Below are 7668 nucleotides of genomic sequence, written 5' to 3' on the forward strand. Positions count from 1 at the left end.
GGTTTAAGTGGTTCCCTGTATACTCCTACCTCTGGGGCTCCACACACACACACACACACACACACACATATATATCCATTACCTTCTCCTTCCTTTCTGGAAGAGAGTGACATTTCTAAGACGGGCCATGCAGCAGACAGAACCCCTTTAACGTAAAACCAACCTAAAACAAAAATAACTTTTCTTACGAATATATTAAAGTGTCCTCCCACCCTTTCCTCCACCTCCACTGTCGGTCCCCTTTCCTCTCATTCCTTCACCCCTTAACTCTTTCCCCATCTCTGATTCTCCCTCTCCAGTGCTGTCTAAATCTCTCCCCGTCGCTCTGTGTCTCACACATTCTCTGGCGTCCGTACAGGACAAACAGCATGTAACACGTGAGCGCCCTCTTCTCGTCGGTTCTGGTCCGCCTGTCTGTCATCAGCTCGTGCCCCGTTTCAACGAGTGCAGAGCTGGTTTTAGGCCCCGTCTGGACAGGCCCGCAGGGTCCTGTTGGTTTACGTCAAATTCCATTGTGGTCCTTTCAAATTAGGGCTCTTACTCAATGTCTGGCCGAGCTGCTAAGCTGCAGCCATGATTTGTATTGAAGCATTACCTGAACCCCAGCTTCACCCCCGCTGGAGATCCCGTGGCAAGCCTTGACTGTCAATAAAAGGGAAACATATACAGTGATGTTGATAGGTTTTTAATGTAGTCAGGCCCCGGGACCCACAGGTGGTCATTTGAGTGGGTTCCCAATAAAATGTGGGTTTTTTGACAAATTGTAATGTAAAACTTGTTTGACATTATACACATCTTACCAGATACGAATATCAATATCTTCTAACTTCATTTACGTTCAAATCAACATTTTTTTCAGAATCTAAAAAGAATATTTAAAAGTGATTAATAACAAAATGAAAATCAGCTGTACTTTATAAATTTAACAGGTCAACATTTTGCAAAACATGCTTATTCTCTTTCTGAGAATAGTTCTTACGTCTTATTGATCAGTGGCCATGTTTGCTGTACTACGTTTGAAGCCTTGATTGTTGAAATGAAATCTGCTGAACATGATTATCTAAAGGTCACCAGGGGCCTCGATCTCTGCAGCTTTTGTTATTAGTCGCTTCTAATTTGGGGGATTTGGGATTTAAATTGTATTCACTGTAATGTGTAAAAACCAACTAAGGAAAAGAAAGATCATGGAGGCAAAAGTAAAAGGACAGTACAACTACAAAGCAACCATTTCTGAACCGTGCAAAGCTAAAAAAGGACGTTTATGTCTGCCCATCTAAAAATACACATTTTAGATGGGATTTGGGGGAGTGGGAGATGTGTGTGTCCCTCAGCTGGGATGTTTTCCCCCCACTTTGAATCTAGGGCAAAACTCTATAAGGCAACAGGAGGTATGGCTCGACAGATGGGAGGAAGGGAAGATGTGTTTTTAATCGATGGGGGAAGCGAGGGGGGGGGCTGCGACAGAAAGGTGAGGCGGGGCAGTGGCGGTTGGGGTCGGGGTGAACATGTTGAACAGTGCCAAAATCACAGACACATCTGCTGTTCATCTCCAATGTTTCCAATAAGCTTTAAATGTTTCCTGCGCTGCCAGGACAGAAGGGGGTCGGCGTTTGATTTTCTTTGCGTGTTGAAATAGGTGGTCTTTCACCCTTTCTTTTTTTTTTCCATTTGAGATTCACATCATCTACAAGTTACCCAAAACTTGAGTGAAATGCACATCTCCACAGCACACATCCACACGGCTAGGAAGGCAAATAAGTGCCTTTTAATGTGCTCAGTGAGTCAGGCAGAAAAGCAAATGCCAAGCACCCACAAAAGTACACAGCTGCTTCAAGAGAGTGTTGACAACTATCTTTATAGGAATTAAATATTGCTCTTAAGGCCGCCCAGAGTAACCGCCGCACACCTGTGACTCGCATCACTCGGGCTCCGATTGCACGCCATTAAATCAATGTTCGCCTTTTGACGCATCACGCACAGATTCTATATGTATATAACGTGCCTCACCCGCAACCACATGCGCATACCTAAGACTGTCAGAAATATCAAAGACCGATATGTTGACACCCTCAGCACCGCCCCCCCCACACACACACAGCTTATATCCTCTGGCTGTGAGTTTGCCAGCAGCCAGCTGGTACTGTCATGTCTGATAGGCTGGAACAGAGAGAGAGAGAGAGAGAGAGAGAGAGAGAGAGAGAGAGAGAGAGAGAGAGAGAGAGAGAGAGAGAGAGAGAGAGAGAGAGAGAGAGAGAGAGAGAGAGAGAGAGAGAGACGGAGACGAGGCGGGAGAGGAAAGAAGGAAGGAGGGAGGCAAGCTGGGAAAATGTCGACAGCAGAATGCATTAGAAAGATTGGGAAAACTGTATCAAACCCGGCAACTCATTACACTGTCTCATTTGGGTCCACAGGGAGTTCCCCCCCCCCCCTCCTCCTTCATCCCAATGCTCTAAACGGAAGGACATTTTTCTTTGTCTGCCGTCCCCTTCTTTTCTTGAGAGACCTCCCGTTTGAGTTTTTGATATTTTTCCCTTGATAATTATGAAGTAAACTAAATGTAATCATGACGGGGATGGATTGCGCATTGACACTTGGCAGAGGAGAGAGGTATTGTTCGTCTGTGTCGGCTGTTTTTCCTGCCTTGAAAGACAGAACAACCGTGATTAAAATGTTGATCCAAGACAAATCACTCAGCAATTATTCCACATTGTGAATAGACAAAAAAAAAAAAGCTCAAGACAAAGCAGTGTTATTATTCCGGGACTTTGTAATAGAGACAACCCTGACTGGGTAATGTGAAACCGTTGGTTGTGAGAATTAATGGCCGCACAGATAGAAGCTGATAAAGGTCATATGATTTCTTAATGTCAAACCAACTGTCCATTGAAGACAAATGATCTTTGAAATTCAGCGTCGAGTGCAATTCCCTCATTTCAATCTTCTATGATGATGTTTGTCTTCACATTTCAATGAGACCGGGACATTAATGGGTGTCCGCCTGTACTGTCTTTAGGGATGTGAACAAGTTAATACTGGTATGCCATGCATGCTACATCTTTAGTGTGGCTTCGTATTGAAAAGGAAAGGCCTCGCACATCCATTGAGTCAGTTGTCATAGGGAATTATGTTGTGTCCCCAATGGAACTGCTTCTCTTGAATGGTATTGGGTACAATTAAAAAAAACATATATATTTTCATTTTGTCAAGAAAGAAGCCTTTTTTTTTTTTTTTTTGGAAGAGACAAAAAAAACAAACGGAACATGACAGACGCTGACAGTGCAATGTTTACCATGGTCACCATCTTAGTTTAGCGTGTTAGCATGTCATTATGGGATGGAAATGTCAGTTTGGTCATAAATCAAAGAAATGGATCAAACTGAAATGTTGACTAGATGACAACATCAGATGGAAGGTGTGGGGATCACCACAGAGATAACTCATCCTGAGGGGAACATGAATGTCGATACAGAGGCCATCTAATAAATGTTGAGACGTTTCATTTAAAACCACAGATATCAACCAAATGTTGGCGCTACAGGAAAAGTCAGAGATCACCACAGCCATGTTGTTCATCTGGGAACCATGAACGTCTGTACAAAATGCTGTGCCCATCCATCTGATCCAAGTGGAGATATTCAACAGTGAAAACGTTGACCTTCTAGTGGCACTAGAGGAAAGGTCATTGGATTTATCCTCTGGGGAACATGAATGTCTGTTCTCAATGCTCATGGCAATCCATCCAACAGTTGTTGATATTTTAGTCTGGACCAAACATATGCACAGCAGACAGTCACCCCTGGAACCATGACGCTGCCATGGCTAGCGACGCAAAGATCCTGTTTCTCTTCAGAAGCACTCGGCACTGTTGAAGTGCTGGTGAGCAAACACTTGACCCTGCTCCAGTGGAGATGATAAGTGGCAAACAGAAAGTTATCCATTGCAGTAGCAGACAATGTACTTGCGTGATTGGTGAACATTATCTGTGGGGCGTTAATAATTCAGGTCTTCTGACAAAAAGTCAAGTAAGAAAGTGAGCAAGCTAGAACCTTCTGTTAAGATATCTAAAACATGAAATTTCACTCTCATCTTCAGGTCTTATTTGGGGCAAAACTTTTTCTTTTCATTTGGTTGGACACATCTGTAAATAAACTAAAAACTGTCCAACTGGTACCACAAACCAGTCGATGCATATTTACCACACCCTTCAATGTAATACTGATGTATCCCAGATATGTTAATCAGCTTTTTCATAACTGGGAGAAAACGCTGATCTGGGTCATTATAAGCAGGTTATGATGTTTACATGCAGCAACCGAAAAGCACAAGTCTATCAAAATGAGCGATAGATCCTAAATTAAAAGTAGCATATGAATGTCCTCCGCAAAGTTTAAAAGTTTTAGCATTAAAAGAGCAGGTATGGCTGCCCTATTATTTATTGTAAAACTTTTTATGGTTGATGGTTGAATTATATTGTGGAACTTTTACAGTCCCCCCCCCCCTTGTACAGAAAGAATATTCATATGTTCAAAAGTCATTGTTATTGTAATGTAATTCCTAACATAAAGCACAGTTGCACAGCACACATTCACTTTAGCATAACCGCAGAATGCAGTGACATTTGAACAGGATATTGTGAAGTCCTCACAATCGCAGCCTCGGAGATTAACATCCATAAAGAGTAGAGTAGAGCTACCATCACCTGTCCGCATGTTTTATTCACAACCTCTCCCCGTGCATTACCATACATATTTATAAGAGATAACTACATTTACATGTGTGCACACACACACACACACACAGAAGTTCAGCCTAGCCCTGAGGGCTGAGGCTGTCATTTTAGTCCTTCACAGCGGTTACTGCACGCCCTGTACTGTGTCCCATGGAGCACGCACAGAGATCTATTGTGTGCGATTCAGATTGACTGACAGATGATGGCTAGAGGGGCAGGTGGGCATCGAGTCATCTGTGGGTGTTGGGAGGTGGATGGATGGAGGGGAAATGGGTGGAAAACTTGGGGGCAGGGAGAGGCGGAAGAGATGAGGTAAGGTAGCCTGTCGCTGAGCCTCATGGGAAACTGGTTACACCGGCGCTTAAGGGCACGGAGACGGAGGGAGGGAAGCGAAATAGTGTGGGAAAAGGGAAGCGAGGCAGAAGGAGAAAGGCCGCAAAGGTCACAACGCGGGGCACGTTGGGGGATTAGAGTACCTGAGAGATGCAAATGAACAGCGTCGCTGCTTTATTAATCACTCTGCCTAGGAAAGGTGGAAGGTGCGCTAGATGCGAGGGAATCACAGGAACACACAAAAGATAAAAAATAGGGGACTTCTGGTGAGCAACAGGGTAGATGAGTAATGGCACAGGAATGAAAGACGAGGTGAGTGGTGGGCACAGGCAGAATATCACAAAAAAAAGGCATACAATTAAAGCAACAACAAAAAAAAGCGAGAGGTGTAATACGTCACTGCTGTATTCAACAGGTGATCTGGTTGAATGCAACGGCGTCTCGCTGGGTTGAGATGGAAAAGGGGGTGTAACTGCAACCTTGTAAAAGACCGAAAGAAATCTGCTCTCTACGTTCTCATTATCCCATCATCTCTCCCTCTCCCCAGTTTGAATCAAAGCCTCTCTGTCTCTCACTCTCCCCCGCATGCCCCCACCTCCCCTAAGCCGCTCTGCTATTCGCTCCGGCGAGGCTTAAGATGGAGGGATGTTGCCCTCTTCTCCCTCCATGTCAGTTCATTTCCAGCACAGGGTGCTATATGCAGAGGCTGCATCCATCATCAGCAAGGAGATATAAGCTGCTATGAATGTCAAGGGTCAACTTGTGATATTATTCTGCTGTTAATGGCCCAACGTGTTATAGGGCCTCTAATATCCTTGGAAATGACTGCTCAGACGGCTGCAGAGTGTGTGTGCGTGTGTGTGTGTGTGTCCACTTTACTTTCTCTAACGCACTATAAACACAGCAACTTTTTCAAAAATAAATTACTTTAATGGCATCTAGTTGAAGTGTGTTGGGGGGGGGATGCGTTAATTCCGTTTGCATTCATCAAATGTATATTCGTTTCAGCCATACCCAGTGAAGTCAAAAGATGCACACTGAGAGGCTTGCAATTATTTCTTCACTCTAATTCCAAAGTGGCCACAGGTGCAGCTCTCATGCATTTATTAAGAGCACATTAACATTTGTAAACTGTTGGATTGTATTGTATTGGGATGCCAGCGTGCACATTTAGTGCATGTCCCTCCCGCCTGCTGCAGAGGAGGTCTCGCATACAGGATTTTAAGGGTGGGGGGGCACTGCTCTCCAAATCGGTATTTTTGAAGATTCCCACAGACCTCATCGGCAGTTATAGGTCTAAACTATGCTCTTTTCTTTTTGGGACTGATGAGACTAATATTGCTTAAAATTACTGGTGCCATGTGCAACATTTCAACATCAGTAATTCAGTCTCACATTCATTTCGAGACATAAAACCAATTACCATAAAGCAAAAGAATGCACAGCGGAGCTGAACGGCAGCCCTCTACACTCCATAATACATCGTCTTTGCACCAAAAAGTAACAGCAATCATGGGAAATGTTGACACGTGCTAAAAATACTCATCCAGCAATCATCTCCTCTATTGTCTCAAGTGATTACAGCATTTATACTAAGGTACTGTATTCATAACTTGATAACTGTATCGCAATGATTGAGAATTCCAGTCGCAGCAGCTTTTAGATTTTTGCATGAATGCAGTAATTTAGGAGAGTCAACTTTTGGGGCTTTTAGATGACATTGTTCAACCGAGCTATAACAGTAGCCACAAGGACTACCTGATTGGGTCTGATTCATGTATTGTGCATGAAGTGGCTTTGCATTGTACTCCATCCAGCTCTCATTTCAGAAGTACTGTTTCTCTATTTTAATAGTACACCCAGAGGAAAGTGGTGGAAAAATATTCAGATCCTCCAAATAAAAGTACGAACATCATCACAAGTTAAAGTCCTGCATTCAAAAGAGTAGTTTGGGTTTCGACTCGAACATGTTTACATACTTTAATGTTCAAAACACACATAAAACTGACACTAGTTTGGTACGTAGAGCATCGTAGTTTGAAGCGTAGATCCGCTGACCAAGATGCTGTATTTGACGAGTTGGGAGTGAGAACGTGTTGATTCCAACGTTTATCTGAAGATAAAAAGACAACTCAGACTGCCAGAGCCTCATATTAACTTCAGCTGGCCTTCTGTCTCTTGCATTAGAGTCACATCAGCAATGCATCTTTCAATGGCCAGCACGGACAGAGGGATGATTAAAGCGAGCACATATCCTTTCATGCGGTCACATGATACAAGTGGCTGTACAGAGAGGGGTGCTGATAACCCATATATTGGTTCAAAGATGGTCTCTGTGTCTTTGATCTTTCTCGGGTCTGCGATCTTGACTCTGTCCCTGTTGTTGACTGGTGCTCCAGCAGACAGCTGAAGATGGTGCTGGGCTTTATACTCCTCAGGGCTGTTTCCCCAATGCGCTGTTTAGACCTTCTTTAGGATGGCTTAAGGTAAACTACCTTCCTGTGACTTGAAGACTCTCGTTAGGTGTTCCAAAGTAGAGACTCATAATTCTGTTAGAGTAAGTGTTTTCTCCCTGCAGTACTTGTACACAGAGACTATACCTTGCA

The sequence above is a fragment of the Melanostigma gelatinosum genome, assembly GCF_949748355.1.
Source record: "Melanostigma gelatinosum genome assembly, chromosome: 23".
NCBI lineage: Eukaryota > Metazoa > Chordata > Actinopteri > Perciformes > Zoarcidae > Melanostigma > Melanostigma gelatinosum.